A 22,734-nucleotide genomic window follows, 5' to 3' on the forward strand; every position below is an offset into this window, starting at 1 on the left:
GTTGTTGAGTGTGAAAACTTGAAACTAAAATTCATTATTTAAACAATTCTTCGTGGGCGAGCTGTGCGAGTTTGGATAGAATTCTTGTGCGAGTGAATGAAAATATCAAAAGGTTAGTACCGCATTTTTACTTTATCAATTTACTACATAGAATTTTAATTTTACTGCTAGTTTTGGGGAAAAGTTAAGTTACAAATTTTCATTATTATGAAATTTACTGCTTTTGGGAAAACAATTTATAAATTAATTTACTTCATTTGATATAAATTTTATTAAATTATTTTGTGGAGAATATTAATGAAGCTTAGAATAAATTTAACAAGTTTTTATTTTGTTTTTCTTGTTTTTTGCAGATGATCGTGGTATGAAGACTAAAAATCTAAAAGAAACATGAGTAAGGAATGGTTAGTATTTATTTTAAATTTATTAGTGAAGAATATGTATAAATTTTACTTACCTGTTAGTCGTCGGGGAAAAAACCGTGGGGGAAGATGTCGTGTATTATTTCTGAATTTGTTAGTAATTTTGCTAGTATGCGAATGATGTTTTTAGTTTGAAGCAGTGGCCAAAGCAATTGAAGTGCTTTAATAGTTTTTAGTTCTTCGGTGTCAACTGCAAACTCATAAGGTGTGTTTTGAATGAGATTATATATTTTGTGACTGTATTTAGTGTTATGGATGAATTCTAATATAGGGATTTCTATAGGTTGGATAAATTCATGTGGGATAAGGAAGGGTCTGGATTCTTCTGCATTAAAGGTCTTCGTGATGGGACAAAATATATACATTTGTGTTATTGGGTCATAGTTGCGGAGGATGCCGTGGAGGTTAGTATCTTTAATGCAATATGTGAAATTTAGAAAAAATGGCGAAGTGTACTTTGAATTAAGAAACTGAAAACGGTGGTGTGGTTGTCTTGATGGAGTGTGGAGATCAAAATCATTTTGTATGAAGCGATAATACGTATATGTGTGGGTTTGTTTAGTGCGTAACATAATGTCGTGTGAGCAGTGTAAATTGCGTTCATGTGGTGCAAGGAAGTGAAAAGTTAGTGAAAATAATTGAAATTTTTCTTTAAAAGTTTCATAAGCTTGCATGTCAGTTAGTGCTTCAGAGATGATGTGATCAAATTTTCGATCAAATATATTGTAAATACATATGGTGTTTTGATGAAAAAAATTTCTGTTTCTTGTGGGTTAGCGAAGCGGTCGTCATCTAAAAATTGGTCTTGGTTAGATCGGATGATATTATGATCGTAATATTCTAGCGTAAATTCGTTAGCTCGGGGTGCAGTGTATGTTTTTAGTGATTTTTTATATCCTATATAAGTAAATTGTCTGTGTGTTAATGGTGTGGTGAGTCGATATAGCATATCTTAATTTCTTTCTATATCGGTATGAGTATTAGATAATGGTAGGCAAAGGGGATTAGTAAAATGATAATATGTTGTCCAATGAAGTGTAGGCATTGAAACATGTTCATCTACAAAACTACGTGTGTCGTTAGTGTCGTTAGGTGTGTTTAAAGTATATTGTGGGAATGAAGGTAAGGTGATTGCTAGAAAATCTTTCGTGTTAGTGTGATGTGGATGGTTGATATATTCACGGGCTGTTCCTGGTTTGGTTGGGAATGGATGGTTCGGGAATTTTCTTTTAAAAGTGCGGTAAGCTCTATTAGTGCTATTTGATGATTCGGTGGATGTGGATGATTGTGCTAATGATGTAGTATAAGCTGAAGAGGGTGTAGGAGTAGGTGGATTTGAGGATTCTACTGTGTATGAAATTTGATTTATAGTGAGGTTGTTAGGGTGTAATAGCTGTTGTTGTGGGGTTATAAAATTATCAAGTTCTTGGGAGATTTGGGGAGTATCGGGAGAATTAGATGATCGGTCGGAATGAAATGGAGAATAGGTTGGGGTTACTTGTGAAGCGTAAGAGGGAGTAGAAACGGACGGGAGTGGATTATTTGTTGGGATTGGTCGAAAAGGAGGCTTTGAAAAAACTGAGGAGTTGGTTTGAAAATTATTGGGTGGAGATGGTTCGGAGTCTGCAAATTCGTCAGGGGTTTCTATATTCGGGTTATTTAGTTGTGAAATGGAGTATAAAACTGAAATATCTGAATTAGTGTCTGAATTCATGCTTGATGTTATATTACTATTTGGAAAATCGGGTGGTGGGAAAGCAAAAAGTGGAATTATTGTAATTGGAGTGTTGAGGTTGGTTGGGTGGGAATTTGAGCGGTGTAGGGATCCAAGTTGTCGGCTCATCGTGGGCTAAAAAATTTATTATTTTGAGACTGAAAAGCGGTGGTGGTTGTTCTATAATTTGTTCATATGTATTTTCATCTTGTGAATGATGTGTCATTATGTGTTGCATGGGACTTTGCGATATGTTTGGTCTAAAATTTGGGTTATGTGTTATTGCTAAGTTTCGGAAATTTCGTGGGACTAATGATAATGGATGGTTATGTGGTAGGGGTGGCAACTGTGGTGTTGTAGGCGTTACTTCTATATTATTATGTTCCTCGTCGTACGTGTTCTGTCTTGTCGCTATTTTTGTGTTATATTCTTTTATTTGTGCGTCTAGAAGGATTTTGTTTATTGATGATGAAAAAATTCCAAAAAATCCTGCAAATAGTATGCGTGCTACACTTGCTTGTCTATTTACTTGTGTGTGTATAGCGCATGTATTATAGATTCCTTTTAGTAGTGAGAAAAGAAATCCTATAAAGTTAAACATTGCGTATAAAATAGTCAATTTTTCGAAGATGTAGTAGGGCCATCCTAGAAAATCGAGAATTTCAATTTTTAGTGTAACAAAGCTAAAAATATTTATAGGTGAAATATCTTGTGGTCTGTATTTTTCACCGTTTAGATATATATAATTTTTAATGTCTTTAAAATATCCGCTATAATCTTGTGTATAGATGTCTGCAAATCCTGCGGTTTCGGCAAGTTTGCGTAAGTTTTGGTCAATTGATTGTCTTTGTATAGTGTCCATTTGTGTTAATAATTCCTGGAATTGTTGTGTTCTAATGTGATGTTGGATATCAGATTTTGAATATATTCCATTGATTGTAAATCTATATTTGGGTTTCGAGCAATAGCTCTAATGCTTTCGGGTGAAAATTTTTTGAGTGATTGCATTAATGTGGGGTATGGAGTAAGAAGATAATATTTATCTTCATCAGGATTCAATTGTACTACATTGTGGCTATTTTCTGATCCACATGGGACTGCGGTATCCCAAAAATATGTTCGTCTTGAGAGTGTGTCAACAAAATGTACTTTATTTTTATAAAAGATAGGGATTCTTTTATAGCATCTTTTATCTTCAAAAACATATAGTGGTGATACTTTCTTGGTACAAGTATAAAACCATAAAATGTTTCCTTCGTAGTCTAAAAAATTTGATCTATTTCCTGATAGTAAATATCCTGCGTAGGGTATTTTGAATACTGCTAGTGCAAGTGATTGTAGTATTTGTGTTCGTTCTAATTCGCATAGTTGGTGAAGTGTTTCTAATTCAGAGAGTGACATTTCCTGAAAAATTCGGCTAATTGTGTAGTCTAATTTCATATCTAAGTGAATATCGTAATGGATATTACCAAAATAAGAATTATTCATTAGTGATAGTTCTTGTAGACGTGTGCTTTGAGTGTCATGTGGCTTTAGATGTCCACCAGGTTGACCATTATTTTTTTGAAAGTTACCTGGTATCTTTGATGTTCCTTCGTTTAGAGGATGACCTGTGGCATAAGGGACAATTTTTACTTTTCCAGTGGTCATGTCGAAACCTTTTTCGTATTCAACTAAGATTTCAGAATATTGTGTTTTGTGAAGTGGATTTCTGTATTTGCATGCTAGTTCTGTTTCTTGATAAATTTGAAAACGTGTCAATTTATTTTCTATATTGTGAATGTTTCTAAAATCAGTACTTTGTTTTCGTGATGGATTTACTTGTTCATAAGGAATTGATTGTATAAAATATTTCTCGTGAAATTTTATCATTCGGGCGTGTATTTTTGCTACTTGAAATGTTGTACATGTATCCTCGGGAAACCAAACAATTGTTGCTTGTGTTCGTGTTGTAGGGTCACAATAACCTTGATAGTTTTTGCAAGGTAATCGAATTCCTTGATAGATCATTGTGTTATCAGATAAATCTCGTGTGAGTTGTATTTTTTCGAGTTGTATTTTCCAATCGAAAAACATTATTTCTTGATATCCTTTTTTTTGTGTCTGCTTTGCAGTTTGATGGGTTATTTATACCAATGTGTGGTATCCAGTGTTTATCGTGTATGTCGTAAGTTAATCTTCCGTGTGCGCCGTTGTATGGGTATTTTTCATCTAGTTTTATATGTCCTTGATATCTTTCAAGTTCTGCTTGATGTACAGAATCGGAAAAAACTTGAAAATTTACTAGTTTTTTGTCGGTGTTTTTATTTCTTGTGATGTTTAGTCTGAGTAGCTCGTTTTTACAATCATTGGGATTTAGATGCAAAAGTCGTTCTATATTACTTTGGTAGAATGATTCATGGTCAAGTCGGTTTTTATTTCCGTTTGAAACTTGTGAACAATGTACTTTCTTTTCGGAAAATGTTGCTGTAAATTTATATCCTATGATTGTTGTTGCTCGGGCTTTTGAATAGAGTGTCGCTATTACATTTGTAGTTTCTATAGCTTGTGGTTCTGTTTCGCATTGTGATACTTGGTTTATTGCATATTGTGTAGTGTTTTTTGTTCATTTTCTTCACAATCGTAATGTGTTACTAATAGGTCTTGGGGTCCTGTGCGAGGAGAAGGATTTATGTTCTGATCGGAGATTATTAGAAAAAGGAGTTGGAGAAAAATCAATGTTTTTAGAATATACATGTGTATGATAATCCTGAGTACGGGTTATAAAATGTGATGTAACCAATTGTTTTCTTGGTATATCTGTCGTATTTATATATTACTTCAGTTGTTATAAAAGGCGGTGGTAGCGATTGAGCTGTTATATTTGGTAGATTTAATGGATAAGGATGTTGAGCAATGTTGTTTAGTTTAATCGTGGGTTCAAATTTTAATTGTAGGCTATTTTGTTGGAGTATTTGGATGTTATGGTCACGAATATCTTCGTGGATATCTTGTCTATATTGTAATCTATTAAGTGCCCAGTTGTTGAGTTGGTTACTTTCTGGGTGTTGTCCAAATAATGGTGGAGGTGCTGTGAATGTATTCCAGTCTAATCTTAAAGGGATATTTGTTGATGATTGTTCTCGATATCTAGCGTCGAGGTTATTTGGGAAATTTAAAGGAAAATGCGTCGGTGAAAACTGGCTTATTGATGGTGTTGATGGTAGTGATAATGTTTCTGGTAGTGATGATGATGTTGTTGTATCTGTAGAATTATCTATTGGATCATTTATTAAATTTGGTTCACCTTGTGTGAAAGATTGCGTTGTCCAATATGGTAGTCGTGATGTTTGGTTTGGGGGGTTAAGGGGATTTTCACGTATTTGTTCAGATGTTGGTGTTGAACCTAAGTAATCTGAGGGTAGAGTTGAGGTGCTACGTTGTGAAAGAAGTGTAGGGGTTTCCGGTAATATGCCAATTGGGTTTTCCGGAGTACTTGGTGATGGGGATTGGGGTATATCAAAATGAACTCGGGGGGTTTGAAAGTTTCTATTTCGTCGTGGATGTATGATTTGTCTATTTATTTCAACTGCATTTTGGTTTTGACTAATATTTCGAATTCTACTTAATTCTTGTGGTAGTGTCGGGTATAAGTTATATGTTGGTTCACTCAGAGGTGCCTGTCGCTGAACTGGTTCTAGTGGTTCAGATAAGCGAGCGTGTCGTTCTTCGAAGGTATATGGGTTATCCTGGAAAGAAATTCGTGTAGATGTTTGGGGGTTTTGGGTAGTTGTAGGTGGTGTCGGGTTTTCTTGGGATGTTATCGGTGAAGACTGACTGTGTGATTGTTGGTTAGCAATTTTTGAGGGTTTTTTGTTTGATTTCTTTTAGTGAAAAAATTTATGTTTACTATAGGATTCTTCAAAAAAAAAGAATTAAAAGGATTGTTGCTAATGCGAATGTTATGACTGCTTTCTTTATACATTTGCATATTGTCAATATGAGGGATGTTAAAAATATTATGAAAATTACAAATAGTAAAAAAATATCTGTTCTACTAAAAATGGTTCGTATCATTTAAATAGATTTTGGGTTTTCGTACCTGTGTATATGGTCAATGGCTTTGGAAAGTTGGAAGTATATTTCAAATAGGGAATAGGAAATTAAAAAAATATTACAAAAAATGATTAAGATTAATACAAAAGCTTCAAAAGTATCAAAAAGAAATATGAATAAAATTTTAAATATTGTTAAAAAGTTTATTAAAATGTTGAGAATTATGTTAACTGATCGAGAGAAGAGCATTTAAGAAATGGCTCTTGATTGAACATTTTTTGTTGTTTGGGGCGATTTTTAAGTGTGGTCGAGTTATTTATTGGTTTTTTGACAAGTGGGTTGAGATTTGTGAAAAAGTGTTGGAAGCTAATTTTATGGTATTCGGGAGGTCTTCTTTTACTTGATTTTTATTTGTCAAGTTATGTGGGGTATTTTTGAGGTCTTTGTACTTTAGGCTAATTTAATATGGTTGTTCTTTTACTTTAGGCTAATTTAACATTTTTGTTTGGGGGGTTTTTGAGGTCTGAGTTGTGAAAATATTGTTGATCTTTGCGTTTTTAGATAAGGGAGGGTTATGATATTATGGTGGTATTTGTTTTAGTTGTCAGGTTTGAGAAGCTTGCTTATTTTTGACCTGGAGGTTGTAAAGTTAAAGTTATAGATATGCCTGAAGTGTAATATCTTTCGTCTAATTGGTTTGTGTTAGATTTAGAGAAGTTCACGGATTGGATGAATCCTATTGGCTAATTTTGAACTAAATTTGCTGTGTGATTGTCAGCATGTTATTTTGAAAAATGAAAGTTCAAAATGTTTCAGAGGTGCAAAGATTATTTATTTTAAAATTAAAGCTGTTTTTGAAATTCAACTTTCTTTAATATTTTAGATTGTGGGATGAATGTTTTATAGTTTTTACGTGGTTGATTTCTAAGTCGTGATGACTCTCTATGTTCTGACTTCTCGACTTGTTCTTGGGGTATAATTTTTTCTATCATTTTTCTATTTTTCCTTTCTTTTTGAGGTATAATTTGATCTAGCTTTTTTGTATTGTTTTTGGTTGTAGTTTGTTTTCTATTTTGTTTTTCAAGGTGAAGGTCGTTTTGTTTATTTATTTCGTTTTCCGTATGTAGGTGATTTTGAATAACTTTTAATCCTGTGAAAGATTACAATTGAGTTAGTTCGCGTAGTGCGTATTCTTTTGCGTAGTAAGGCAATAGAGTGTTTCTATGTTGAACAATTTCTTTTTGGTCTGAATTGGTGATTTTATATGTTACGTCGGTGGGTTTGGCGATTATTTGGTATGGTCCTTTACGAAGGGGTTGTAATTTTTTTGAAATTCCTTTTTGTGTATTAAAATTTGGTATTAAGACAAAGGTTCCAATTTTTAAATCGGAGGCTGGTGTAAAACGTGAGTTGATTTGTTCGTTAATGTTTTGTCTTTGTAGCAATTTTTTTGTTACTTTTTGATAAATTTCGTTGTGTTTTTTATCTCTATTTAAAATCCATTCGGTATGTGTACCGGAGGCTGATTTTAGGATTTGTGGGTGATGAAAATGATCTTCATCATGTGTGTGTAAAGGTAGGTTAAAACAAAGTGAGTCTTTATTCGGTTGACAATGACCTTGTGCATTTTTATGGGAGTTCGCTGTAAACATAATTGGTTTACGTGGCTTTTGATTAAAAACCATTTCATATGGTGACATTCCTAGAGTTGTCGTGATTTGTGAATTATATGCTAAGGGAAATAGTTTTACATCTGCTGACCATTCGTCGGTGTATCTTGTATCATTTCCGTTTATGATACATCTAAGATATTCTTGTAGTGAACGGTTCATACCTTCGACTAAACCGTTAGTCCAAGGTGCATGAGATGTACGTGGTTTGTGCTTAATGTTGTATAAATGACATAGTGTGATGATTTCATTATTTATGAATTCTGTACCGTTGTCTGTAACTAAAATTTCGGGTAATCCGAACTTGGCTATCCAGTGTTCGTAAAGTGTTGTGTAAGCATAGTAAGCGTTACAATGTGGTACTGGGTTGAGTGCTACATAGTGTGTAAAAGCGTCAACAATTACCATAACGTATGAATTTCCTTCAGAGGATGGTGAAATTGGTCCTTTTGTGTCAAATGATATACGGTGGTTAAAATATAAACTGTGTCCTTTAAAATCTTGTTTTTGTGCTACTTGTTTTTGATTTGGGTAAGATTTATTTAGCTGACATACTATACAATCATTGCATAGTACTTTTATCCAAACTGGTGCATTTGGGAAATAGAAATTTCGTATAAAATTTGAATATGTTTTCTCTGATCCAGAGTGTCCTTTAATGTTTTGTGTATGTGAAATGTTAAAAGCTATGAGAATCATACTTAAAGGGAGACAGGGAACTGTAGATTCATTTAATTGATATTCTAGAAGGTCTGTGTTTTCATTAATTGTTGTACTATTAAATTTTCGAAAATATCGGAGGAGTGTTTTATTTACTAAAATTGTGGTATCTGCCTTTACGGGTTTAGTTTTGTATTTGTGCCATGATTTTAGTTTTCGAATTACTGGGTCAAGATTTTGTTATTGTTTCAAGGTATTAATTGAAATTTTTTCTGTTGAAGGGAGAAAAATGTTTTCAATTTCTAATTTGGATAAAGGAATTGTGTCAAGTGGGTCATGGAGGTTGAAAACTTGATTTATTGTGTATTTTGAATCATTCGTTTGTGGTCCTGATAAATTTATTTTATCGGTTAAATTTTCTTTTTCAATTAATGGAAAAAGATCTTTTTTATGCGAGTGTTGTTTTACTCGTTTTTGTTGGGTGTTATTTGTTATCCATTGCGAGTATGGAATTGGTTTGAAAGTTGATGTTCCAAGTAGATCAACTTCGTAGTGGTTATCTTGGCAATCTAAGTAAAGTGGGAAGTGTTGGAGATTATTTATTTGTGAATGTTCAATGTCAATTTTTACTGCATATTTGCATTCTAATCGGGGTGATGTTTCATCTTTTGCAAGGTAAAATTTTATATTTTTTGGTATTTCAACTGTAGTTTTTCGTGTAAGTAATTCAGGTGGTGTATTTCGGCTTAATGTATCTGGTAATGCGAGATTTTTTCCTGCTGTCCAAACTATATGTAAGTTTGTAAATTTCATTAGTATTAATTGAAATCTATAAACTCGGTGATTTGGATTTGATTTCTGTGTAAAGAGAAAAATGATTGGTTTATGATCTGTGAATAGGACTGTTGGATGTTTTGATCCAAGTATTAAAAATTCATATTCTGTAAGTGTATAAATGATAGCTGTACATTCTCTCATTAGAGTTGAGATTCGTAGCTCTGCTTGAGAGAATAATCGGGAATTTGCTGATATAAGGTTCATTATATTTGTACTGTTGTTTGATTGTAATAATGCTGCGCCGATGCCAAAATTGGAAGCATCGCACATTGCATAGAATGGTTGATTTGGGTCTGGAATTGTGTTTGAAATTTGTTCAGTTAAAAGTTTTTTAACTTCTTCAAATCGTGTTTGATGTTCAGTATTCCACTCAAAATTATTTTGTTGTCTTAGGATATTATAAAATGGTCTTAAATATAATTGCATTTTATAAACGTATTTGCTTAAGAAGTTTAACATTCCAAGGAATTCTTGGATTTTCTTTTTGTTTGTTGGTGGTTGAAGTTTTTGAATAGCATCAATGCGTGATTTCAATGGAGTGATTGTGTTTCTTTCTATGTTATGTCCTAAAAATTTAACTCTTGTTAAGAAGAAGTGAGATTTGTCGGGGGCGGCCTTCAGATTTTCGTTCTGAAGTATTTTATGATAGTGTTCTAAAACTGTAAACATTTCTTCTTTTGTCTGTGATTGCATAAAAACATCGTCTAAGTAGGTGATTGCGTTTTTCTTAAGTATTAGTGGTCTAAAAATTTTGCTCATAAAAGCTGAAAATGCTGCTGGTCCTATGGATATTCCATAGAATAGGCGGTTGAATTCGTATTGTTGATTTCCAATAACAAATTGTGTTAAACGTCGTGATTGTTCATCTAGTGGCATTTGATTGTATGCACTATTCATGTCTGCGGTTGTAAAGTATTTTCCGTTTATTTTTGTTAAAATAACTTGTATTGGTTCAATAGGCCAATTGCATTTTGATTCGTCTATTAGTGAATTGAGATATCTAGCGTCTAAAACTATTTTTAATGATTCTCCTTTTGCTAGGATAATAACAGGGTTAATAAATGTGTTACCTTTTGGTTGTTCTTCCTTGTTTACCGGTGAGATAATTTTGTATTGTTCTAAAATATCAAGTAATCTATTTACTTTGTCGTGTAAATGAATTGGTACTTTACTAGCTCTTTGTTTCTTGAATACTGCGTCAGGTTTTAACGGGAGATGTAGTGATGAACTGATTTTTCCAACATCAAATTTTGATGTTGCATAAACTGATGAATATTTTATTAGCTGTTTAGCTAACTTATCAAATTCGTCTTGTGTTATTTGTGAATGTTGGAAGTTAAACATTGTTTAAAACTTTTGTTGATGTTCTGTATAGTTGGTTATGTTGAATATAGGTTTGAAATATGGGGTTTTTGTGAAATAGTCTGTATTTCTTTTTTCATTACTTATTAGATTATTGATGGATATTTCTTCGTTAAGAATTGTGGATTGACAAATATCTAATAATTGGAGTATATTATTTACGCGGTATGCTTTTTCATGTATGGGGGACATTGTAGCGTTTGTTTCGCAATATCCTAAAAGTCCTAAGGGTAATGTTACTTTGTATGGTAAATTGTTATATATATGCAACGGAATGGTGTCTGAATTCGTATTTTTCAAAAATTTTATCGATGAGATCGTGATTTTGAAAAACTTATGGATAGGTTTGAATTCAAAGTCTGACATAAAGAGTTGTTGTTTATTTTGATTTTTATCATATTGGTGAACTTGTTTTATTGAAAAGTTATATATATCTCCTGATAGTGGTTTTAGGTGTTTCCGTTTTTGGTTATAAATTGGGTAAAATTTTGAAAAGAATGGTGGTTGTTTATTTAATCTTTGAAAAAATGTTAGAGCTGTATTTTTTGTTTTTGTATATTTATCTTTGATTAATATTTTTCTATTCAATATGTTGATTGTTGGTATATATTTTGAGATAAATGGTATGCCAATGATTTTGTGTTCAATATCCGTGATATGAAATATCTGTTTAAATGGTTTGTTTAGAACTTTGTTTTGTTCCATTGTTCTTGTGGGAAGAAGGAATAATTGAACTTTTCCATAATTTATTAGTGTTGATCCTTGTGCTGTTGCTAGTTTACTAGAGGTTGCAAGAGGCGTTAATTTTGGGTGTAATGTTTTGATTTCATTCCATGTGGGAATGTTAATAATGTTTGATTCTGCTCCCGAATCAATTAAAAAATCAATTTCAAGATCTGGTGGTTGAAATTCCTTGTTTCTTGGGCTTTCTAAAAGAAATGGTATTGTCCAAATTTTTTCATTGGGTTGTTCTTTTTGTATATTTTGGTAAATGTGATTTGTATTTAAGCTTTTTATTTTGTCATTTTCGTTGGGTTTACTTACCGTGTTAATTTCGTTTATGTCTTGTGCAGTTCGTGTAGAATTGATGGGTTCAATGTAATAATTGTGAAGAAGTTCCAACTGATTTTCATATATGTGTGATGTAAAAGGTTGTTCATATATAATAGGTTCGTAGTCGTTTTTGACTGCTATCATATTGATGGAAATGGTATTTTCTGTATCACTTTCTGTGTCTGATGATTCACAGTTTATTTGATTTAATTGTAGTTCGTTATTTCCTGTGTCATCAATTCCTGGGGGATCTGATGTTGTTTCTTCATTTTATTGTACTTGATTAATTTGTCTCTGATGTTTTGGTGTACTATCTCTGTGTCGATGTTTAGAATTATCATATTGGTTATTATTTCTATGTGGTGATTGAGAATAATTTCTATATCGATTATTATAACTTGAATTTCGATTTTGTGAATTTTTCGGTGATCTGTTTTGATAATTATTATTTGATCTGTGATAGTTTGATCTGTTATATGAGTTATTTCTTGATCGGTTGTTCGGGTAATTCTGATTTCGATTGTTCGAATAACTTCTATTTCTATTATGTGAATAGTTTCTGTTTCTGTTATATGATGAGTTTCGTGATTGATTATTGGAATAGTGTTTATTCCTTGGGTTTGATTGGGAACTGGATCTAGAAACAAATTGTGTTGCATTGGAATTTGATCTTGAATAGTTATTTTGACTATTTGATCGATTATAATTATTTTGTGAATAATTCTGTGTATTTCTTCGTTCTGGTGATCTTCCTCTATAACTTGAGTCATATGGTGATTGATTCCTTGTGTAATTGGTGTTGCTCGGAAGTGGTTTTCCTGAACTGTTGTTACTGTATATGTTTTTGTTTGGTAAATTTTGATCTTTCTTCATATATTGATAGAATGATTTGTTTGGTTCTCTATGTTTTTGAGGTTTGTTCTGGTTATCTTGTTGTTTTTGTCTACATTCAGAGATACTATGTCCGTATCGTCGGTAATAATTACACCATTTTTTGAAAGATGGTTTACCCTTAAAATTTGGGTGTTTTTCATAAATATTTAGTATTTCAGTGATTTTTCAACTAGATCTGTATCTGATTCCTGTATGTTACTGATGTGCGTAGTATTTGTTTCGATTCGATTAACATACTGTAGTTTTAGTTTTTCTGTTTCTTCGAGTTTCTATGTGATTTCCGCTGGTTCTAGTTTGTCTACTAGTTTTCGAAAATCTAAATCTGGCTCTCGAATTGAGGAAGGATGAGATGCTCTCTTTTTTATTGCTATTTTCCTTAATTGAGGTGTTAAGGTCATCATTAAAATTTCTGTCATTTTTGTGTTTTTATCGTCATGTGTATTTAATGAATATGCTTTTCGAACTAGTGTTTCGATAAGTACTGCTAATTGTTTGATGGTTTCATTTGGTAATCTGCGAATTTCATTACATAAAACTCTTTGGTGTTGTTTATTTCTTTCGGAGTCAAACATTTTTGAAAATTCTTGTGTAAATCTTTTCCAATCTGATTTTATTTCTGTAGGTAATACTGAAAACCATTTTTGGGCTGCGCCATCTAAGGTTGTTTGTATCAACGCTGTGCGTCGATGTATCCAATTTTGATGTAATGGTGTATTAATTGGTTCAGGTCCTATATTTAAAATTAAATTTGCTGTTACTGCATTTAAATAATCTTCTACAGAATATTCAGGATCTGTTCCTGTGAAAACCATTAGTGGTTTATTTGATGTTATTGATGATCCACCCATAAGGTATGGATTCATTGTCATTTGTAGTGATTCTGCGGCATTTGGCATTTGTGAAAAATTTGAAAGTTGATTCTTTGTTATTTCGTGTTGTTGAAGATAATATGGGAGTGGTATTTCGTTTTGCATTTGAGTTGGTTGGTACGAGTGTGTGATCGTTGGATTTTGTGGTTGAATTGGTTGAAAAGCTTGTGTATTAGTTGGATTTTGCATTTGTATTGGTTGTTGATTTCGTGTTTCTGTTGGATTTTGAGAAAAAATTCTATTATATGTATAAGGTTTTTGTGCTCCTTGTTCGGGATATTCTTGGGTATACGGTGCAAAAATATCTGGTTGTAAATAATCGTCATCAGATGATAAGTAATCCGTATGATGAGGTGCTTGCTTTTTATTTTTATTTTGTTGAAAAAATGGGTAATTTTCACTGCGATCCTGTGGGGGATGTGAATTAGTTTGAAAATTTACTGAGTTGGCTGTTGTCATTGGGTTATTCCAATGATGAGAACTTATATGATTATTATCAGGTTTTCGTGGGGGATAATTTGTTTTTGACGATTGTGCGTAGTTATAATTGTGTTCTGCAAAAGTGTTTCTTGTGAACGTTCTTCGTGTTTTTGACGGTATTGTCGTAGGTCTATATGTTTGATAATCCATATGTGAATATTTTGGAGCAACCGAAGGTTTAACGGTTGATTGTAAGGTTACTTGTGCCGTTGAAGTGTTTGTATTTTTTGGTGTTGTTAAATTTGGACGTATTGGTGAAATACTTTGTTGTGTAGTTGTTGTTGTTTGGACGATTTCTTCATTTATGAAGTGTGATGGTGTTTGAATATCTTGTTGTGTAAGATTTCTAGTTCCATTAAGGTTTTCATTGTGTATGACGGTCGAATTTAAACTATTATTTCGTGTATCAGGTAAAAATGTATTGTAGTTCAATGGTGTTGCATCAATGGTCAAGGGTACTACTCTCACATAATCTCTTTGATAAGATACTGTACTTATTGCTTGACTTGAGATTGATTGTGGGATTTTTATAAATGCATGATGAGACCATTCAGGGTCCCAAACGTAATCTGATTGTTCTGTGATGGCAGTATCATCGTTTGGATTTTGAGGTCTAAAATTTTTTCTTGCTTGTGAAATTAAGTCTATATTATGTGTGAAATAATCTATTATAAACCATGCCAAAATTTTTTGTAAATCATGTTTTGTGTGTTGTGAAACATCGTCTTTAGTGAAATTTTCTTTGATTATGTGTAGAAAAGTTGAAAATAGTGTAATTTCATTTCGTACTTTTATATGTTTGGATGTCTCAGTTGGTGAGATACTTTGAATTTCTGTTTTTTTTCTAATATTGAAATGTAGCTATATATTATTGCAAAGACTTCGTTAGTGAATATAGAATTTGCTCTTTGTGAGTTATGGTATTGTATGCTTTTAATATATTCTAAGAAAACTTTTGAAAATTCTAATTCAAAATCGTCTGTTTGAATTACATATTTGCGATGATTCGGATTTGGTGTGCTGAATTCTATGGTGTAGATTCCGTATTGTTTTGTTAAATTACATATATCTTTCAGATAATGTTCAACAATTTGTCTTTTGATTTTTACATCTGGGAATTCTGCTTTGCATGGACTGATTCCGGGTTCAAACAAACTTAGGAGTAAATTCTTGCAAAATATATGCTGCCCTCTATCATTGGGTGCATCTACGAGGAAGGGGTAAACTTCTTCGTCATCTGGACTTTCGTCACTTTGAGTGTGGCTGTGGCTCATTTTTTCGTTTAATGACTGTTAATATATAACTATCGATGTGCCTAATTGGTTGATTCCAATTATACAAGTGTACTGGTTTGTGTTTATATTGTTTTTTTATTCTTCTTTTTCCTCTTTTTGATGAATTTGAAGTTGTTTCTGAGTCGGAAAAATATAATTGATCGTGGATAGGACAATTTTGTCAATCGATTCTTTTAATTTATAGAGTTCATCTAAATTGCTGGCTTCTGATTCTGAAAATGCGTTTCTATTTTTTGAAAATCTTTTTCGTGTGATTTGTCTTTGTTTGTTTATTATTTTTCTTTTAATTGTTAGTCGTTTTGTTCTAATATATCCAACTGTTTGTGTATGAGGTGTGATTACAAGATCGTATTTTTTGTTATCTATTTCGCAATTGTGTAAAACGATTGATTGTTTATTTCCTAGATTTTTGAATGACATAAGGTTTAGGATGAGGGATGCAAAAAGTTGTTAGATGATGTCTACTTTTCTTAAACTGTTAGTCCTTACAATTTTTTGGTTAGCCTAACCTGGGTCTTTTTGTTCAGGGTTGGAGAGAAAAGTATATCGATTCCGAAGAATGATTTTTTACTTTCTCGTGGCTAGTATAAGCTAAGGTGTTAACTTACTTAATCTTACTTAGGGGTAGTGATTGTGTTCAAGGGTTGGAGAATAGTAAATCGATCCACAAGGTTCAGGTATAATTAGAACGCGAGTAGTTCGTTAGATACTATTTTAAACTTACTAAGTCTAAGATTTATCCTGGGTCTGGTAAGAGGAGGGTTCAAGTGAAGGATGAGTAACCGAAGTTCTTCACTGTTTATCCTAATTTGAATGGTTAGTTTTGTTGAAAAATTTCTATTAGTCTTGGGTTTTTTGGAAGGGTTGGATAGTGAATCGACGTTTGAGGTCGTTAGACACTTGCTAAGTGGGTAGGGGAGAACAAAATTGTTCTTTTTGATCCAAGGATTGGCCTTGATGATCAAGTTTTAAATTTAGTGAAATAGAAAATTAATTAAGATCCAAGGATAAGCCTTGATGATCTGATTTTAAAATTAAGTGAATTTAAGTTTAAAATGGTTTAAATTTACTTAAGAAAAAGATTTAGTTTTTTAATGATATTAGTGAGCTTATGATTGCTGTTATGTTTAGGTGATGAAGCTGGGACAACAAATGATTTTATGATTACTAACAATTTATTGTCATTCTACTAATTTTTGTTTTTATTTTCAATAAATATTTTCCAAACATGTTTTATATAAGACTGCAGAATTTAAGAAAACAATCTGAGATTTTTTTATCAATCGTTATTGTATATTAATAATTTTGTTTAGTGCCTGTAATGATCATGAAGTTTTGACTTCAAAATTTTATGTTTGCAAATGAAAATCTAAATTCATTGCTAATAAGATTCTAAATATAAAAGTTTGTGTTGGCTTTTGCCGTACAATCATATAACTATATGGTAAGTTTCTACTTTGTCGTATGTCGTCTCTTGTTCGAGGTCTTCTTGCGATTCCGGGTAGTTCTGCTATCGTTCGGAATATCGGCTCTTATCTATTGAGTCGTAGAGACATTTCAATTAAATTATCGTCGTATAACATTTTTAAAATGTTTTGTCTAAATTCTAATCTATTTTTTTGGTTGAATCTAAGCTATTAAGGTCTATTCGAGACTTATGGTCGCACCAGATGAGTTAGGACCGATGTGGTTAACTCATAGAGTAATTTCGGATAGGGTACACCGTCTGCTCGTCACGCTATCTTATTTTCGGCCGGATAGATTAGTGCAACTTCTTAGTCTAATACCGATCCTAATCTTACTCTTATACTTACTAGTCTCAGGGTGTTTAACTAGTCTCTGCTAGGCTCAATAGATCTAGGGTTTACTGGTTTGTTGCGGCTGCTGAAGTTCTCTCGGAGAGACAACTAATTTCTAAGTTAAATTCAAATCTCTCTGGTGCTGAAATTACAAGTAATTTCAGCACTTACAAATAAGTGGGTTGTTAGTTAGATGGATCATGATTGGTTAATATTAAATACTTTACAGTGGTAAAATATCTAATTTATCCAATCATAAAATATAGTTTAGATCAGGTTCCAAAAGTAAGGGGGATAGTAACAGATATATGGCCAGCTAATTCTACTTAACAATCTCCTCCCCCCTTCTAGAAAGGGGGAGGTTGTTAAACCCGATAAAGATCCAGGTGCTCATTATCATTTGTTGGTAATAAACAAAATATCAAAGCATCATTTCTAAGACGCACGGATCCAAGAGCTCAGTTATCATCTTTTGGTTATAACTAAAATATCAAAGCATCAGTTCTAAGAAGCATGGATCCAGGAGCTCATTTATCCTCTTTACGTTATAACCAAAAGCAGATAACTGAGCGCCCTGATATATGCGTCTTAGAAGTTGTGCTTTTATACGAATAAGCAAGTTCAGGGTAAAAAACTTTTTTTTTGCTTACACCATTAACCGATAGAACTAATAAAGCCAAAAACGACCCGTCTACTTTTTGCTCAAGCTCCAAAATAGATACTAAATCGCATTATTTCTTGCACTATTCGATGAAAGTTTGTCATGGTTTTTGCGTATACGCAAAATTGAACCATGACAAAACTGCATCAAATTTTTCAAGAAAAAACGCGATTTAGAATCTGTTTTGGAGTTTGAGTAACAAGAAGACGGATCGATTTTGGCTTAATTTGTCTGATCAGTAAATACTTGTGTAAAATTTTTTGCCCATATCCGGACAAATTTAGCATCATCCTAAGACAAAAGTAGCTAAAGAAGGCTATAATCTCTGCAAATTTACAGAACAGGTTGATCGTCCACAGTTTTTTGCCTGACAATTTCGTGCATGAGTTGTAAGAATCCTAGTTCACAAGCATGCGCTATCTTGAGGCATTTTGATTGCGTTATCTACCTCGCGCAAGCATATTAGGTCGTGCCTTGTGTCACTCAATTCAATCCGACGATAATTTGTGGTACCTGACTTTCCATAGAAAAAAAAGACAAAAAGAAAAAAAACTAAAACACACCCGAATACAAAGTTTGTACCCATTTTCAATGGTCGGACCAAATAAAAAAAGCGTCAAAATTGATCGCTCGTGTCTTGCCAAAACTGTTTTGTAGAAAATTTTTCGACTTTGCTTGTTGTTTATAAACAGTAGTTTTCAAAAAACTTTCGTTAGTTGCATAAATTTTGCAGCTTGGCAACTTTTGGGTGTCTTTGGTTGCATATTTTTGTTATTTCTTGTCTAGACTAGATTCAGATACTTATGAGAAAAAAAATGCAAGCATCGCATGTTTCAAGAAACGCTAATATCCGGAAGGGATGGGAAATATTTTTCTTTATTATGTCATGCCATGCACTCTGTGATTACATTGAATTTTGTATTTCTGATTAAAAATTTTGACGTACAAACTATACAATCTTACAATATTGTGAGTTTAAATATATAAGTTTCCTGAAACCAAATATGGTGAAAACTAGTGAATCGTTGGCCGAGCTCAGTTAAAATTCTTGACTTTGAACGGTAAAAGACTGCTGATTTGAAAATCTTCAAGTTAAAATTTCCTCAGTTACCAAAAGTTTGATTACCGTGAGACATGAATTTGGTTTAGAAAAAAAAAACAAATAACAATTTGTAAACTGTTATTTTGAATTCAAAGATTCCAGCTCTGATACCCGAGCTTCTGTTTCTGTAGAAGTTTAAGTTGGAGGAACAAAAAAACGCAAAAAAATGTGTTCAAATTACTCATGAACAGGTAGGAGGGACTGACGTTTTTATTTGCCGGTTATTTACTCAGTTATTTTAATGCTCCTAAAAAATGTCTATCAAATTTTTATCAGATCAATTACAAAAACATGAAAAAAAACAAAAATCGTTGGCTGTTTGTATAATTTCGTTGATACTAATACAGTTGTTTTTTTTTTCTGCCCGAATAGGTGATAGTTTCTTTCAGCTTCTTCGGGGTGTACCTACAAATATCACACTTTTGCAGATTTAGTAACTTATTCAATCAAGTTGATTTGCTGTTTGTGATTAAACTAAGACGATTTATCCACAAAGAAAAGAACCAACATACAAACTGTTCAGCTCTTCACAGACAACCGCTGTTGTACGCCTGGCTAAGATTTACATACAGTTTTTTTTCGGCTATTTTTCTGGACTGAGTAATATTGCCTCACGTCAATCAAAGAGCATGGATCATGGTGGGCCTCGAACATTACGACGTTTCAATTTTTGCCGTGACAACTTCACCGCCGCTCACCAAGCTACTTTTTTTAAGTTTTGGTAAAGCGGATTTCGATTTAATTTTATATATTTCACCACAATCAAGAAAAATCTTAAATTTTTTATTTGCTTGATGAAAATTTAATGAAAAATTAATCTCATTTAATTTAGTTGCCAGAAACAACAAATAAATTGAACCCACTTGAAATGATGATCACAAGTTGAATCTTTTATCTTGATTCGAAAAAACTGTTTTTTTTTAATACTCGCTTCACTGTTCTTATCAAAATCTACTGTTCAATCAAAATATATTATAGAAAAAGTTCGGAGATTCAAAATTAAATAAGAAGAGATATCTTTCCACCCATTTTGACAGAGTTTTGCTGGCAATTTTGTTGTTTCAGATAACCGTTAGACACAAATGTGGTCAAAACCTTTAAGTTTTGAGAGCCAATTTTTTCTGAACTAGGTCAATTGCTCTTCCTAATTGATTTCGTTTGTCAACATTTTTTGCTACTAACTATAGGTTGGTTTCAACCACGTTTTTGATTAATCTTCTCGAATTTCAATAATGTTTAAGTTTTGAAGCCGTTCTTTAAACTGTAGGCATCATAAATTTGTTGAATTTTGATGGTTTATTTCATTTAGCTTGATTTTTAGTTCACGCATGATTTCCGATTCTAATCGAATTTTCACTAGATTTCCAGCTGAACAAACTTCAGTATTATTGATTTAAAACACCAGATAAAATGAATTAGGACAACATTTTCAAATTCATTTCTTTCAATTTTAAATTACTTAGAACAAAAAAGTATCAGGTCAAAAAGAGTTGTAATTTTACCAGAACTTTTGGCGGTAACTTTGTTTTAAAATTTCAAACCACAAATACACCTTTGAATTGGGTTCAATTGGTGTAACACTTTGAAACGAAAAAGCTCAGTTCAAATAAGAGTAACAGCAAGTGAGCCTATTGTTCTTTTTAAAATTAAACCAAATGAATTGCCCTTTTTAAGGTAGTAATTTTAAATTTTATAAGGGGAAATTTGTGATAAAAATTGCCCCAAAAATGCTGGTGAAGTCCCAAACTTTTCTGAACATCGCCATTTTTTTGTCCACGTTTAACCCAATTTGAGAGAAAGAAATGAGTGTGAATATGTTAAACTTCTTTTCATCCGGTTTTTTTAATTGAGTGCTGTAGAAAGTTTTTTAACACAAAATGCAGAGAAAACTCGATAAAAACGATAAAACATGCAGAACAACCCAACTTATTGAAACATATCGTCAAAACTTGGCAACATTTTGCCACCTCTTGCAAAAGAATAACCTAAATCTTTGTGAAATGAGAGAGGATTCAATGAAAAGTGTTCTGAAAACACCCTGTACAAGCAGCATTAAGAGGAACAAAGAAATAGTTTAAAAAAGCAGGTAATTTGTTTTGGAAAAACTCACTTGCTTTTGCTATTTTCAGCTAGAATTAATGCATCACGAGGCCAAACTGTGCTTTGGATAGGCGCACAATTTTGTGTCTCTATGTTCCGGGATTCCAGAAACTAATTCTTAGACATATTCCTAAAGTGTAAATGGATTCCACTAACAAAATTTTTTGTGGATTCCGCGTACAATCAAAAGTAACCTAATTTTTGTCGGCATATGTGTTGTATTCTGGATTCCGCAACAAGGAAATATAGCTATTTGTTCTCGATTCCGCAACTATAATAGGATTCCGCAAAATGTAAGTGGAATCCGCAAATTATAGTCGAATCCAAATTTTGTTTTTTACTGAACTTTCATATGAACAATTAAAAGCTAGAGCAGGAGTTCTTATCTTTAGCAATGAGGAATTTAAAAGCAAGGACTTAACCATTGTCAGTGGAATTCACAAACAACTCTTATAACATTGGTATGATTAAATCGGTGGATGTCATCTTTTGGTATTTAGATTACATATCCAAGCAAACAGTTTTTGAAGCCATAGTTTCGGAGACACAACACCGAATAATTTCATTATTTGGAGTCATTGGGTTCAGAGTGTTTAGAAACACAGCGCACCGCATATCACCAATTTAAGACCGCACTTGGGATTCCATCGATCCCAATTACTGGCCAGTATTTGGGATTCCACCAATCCCAAATACTGAAGCTGGGTGTTTGACAGAAATTGAGATCAAACATTAGGCATTTCAACAGGTAGCTGATGATCGCAGTAACTTAGTAATTGAGATTGAACATGCTGGTGACCACCTAGTAATTAAAAGATATAAATTTAACCGCTACTACATATATACATATATGTAATTGGAATCCGCATACAAAATGCGGAATTCACTTACAATTTGCTAATTCCAGTTACACTTTGCGGATTCCGCTTACAGTTGCGGATTCCGCAACAGCCCAATTTAATTATATGCATGTTTTATGGCTTTACAAATTGTTCTGGAATCCCCAAATACGGTTGCGGATTCCGCAAATTCGCCTATTCTTGCACCTATTTTGAGCGGTACAGTCTTTTAGATATTGGTTTGTGGAATCCAAAACAGCAAAGAAGATCAAAGAAAAATGGCAATGTTGCGTATTCCCCGCCAAATCTGATTTCGTCCTGTTGCGGAATCCGCCTGCAATGCAAGAATGCACATTTTGGCTTCGTAATGTGTCCCAAGATTGTCCAAAACCTCAAAATGGGAAGCAAAAATTTGTCGAATTAGAAAGTTTGCTCTTTTGAATTACTTTTCATCTGTTCAATTTTGAATCTTTTCATAATTCTCAATCGTCCCCCCATGGTCATTACAAGAAGCATTTTGTTGCAATAATGAAGTATGGTCTAACTGAGTATATTTAAGATTTAAAAGTTTCAAAATTGAAATCCTGTTGTACCTGATATCCGTGGTTACTTTGGGGAACTCCGGGCTGGCAAAGACATTTTTGAACGCGCTAAGAATCTTTGGTTTAACAATTGTCTGCTTTAGACACTCTTGTAAGCAGAGAAACTCTTTCAGTTGAAAATGCGCGCTTTCTGCAAGTTTTCTCACACAGTCGGGAACTTCGGGTGTTACTGACCTCCTTCGCCCTGACAAATTAAAAATTTTAAAAAATATATATTACTTAAACTAATCGGTGAACAACCGGCTAGTATAGTCTATATAAGCCAGTTACTGAGCAGGTGACACAAAATGTCCTGGCCACAGCCAACATCACATTTTATAGCAGCTCAAAGCTCTACTTT

At 32.9% G+C, this 22,734-nt stretch overlaps 2 protein-coding genes across 2 annotated transcripts in view; both read right to left on the reverse strand.

Moving 5' to 3' along the window:
* LOC134850117 (mediator of RNA polymerase II transcription subunit 20-like) overlaps window positions 1–22,734 on the reverse strand; it is a 425,236-nt gene that overhangs the window by 220,237 nt on the left and 182,265 nt on the right. The window lies entirely within an intron of this gene.
* The window catches only part of LOC134850023 (uncharacterized), a 33,419-nt gene that overhangs the window by 4,893 nt on the left and 5,792 nt on the right, over window positions 1–22,734 (reverse strand). Inside the window, exon 2 of the mRNA XM_063866559.1 lies at window positions 22,386–22,578. The gene's annotated coding sequence lies outside the window, so the exon portion shown is untranslated. The remainder of the gene's footprint in view (window positions 1–22,385; window positions 22,579–22,734) is intronic.

The sequence above is a fragment of the Symsagittifera roscoffensis genome, chromosome 1 (assembly GCF_963678635.1).
Source record: "Symsagittifera roscoffensis chromosome 1, txSymRosc1.1, whole genome shotgun sequence".
Taxonomy (NCBI): domain Eukaryota; kingdom Metazoa; phylum Xenacoelomorpha; order Acoela; family Convolutidae; genus Symsagittifera; species Symsagittifera roscoffensis.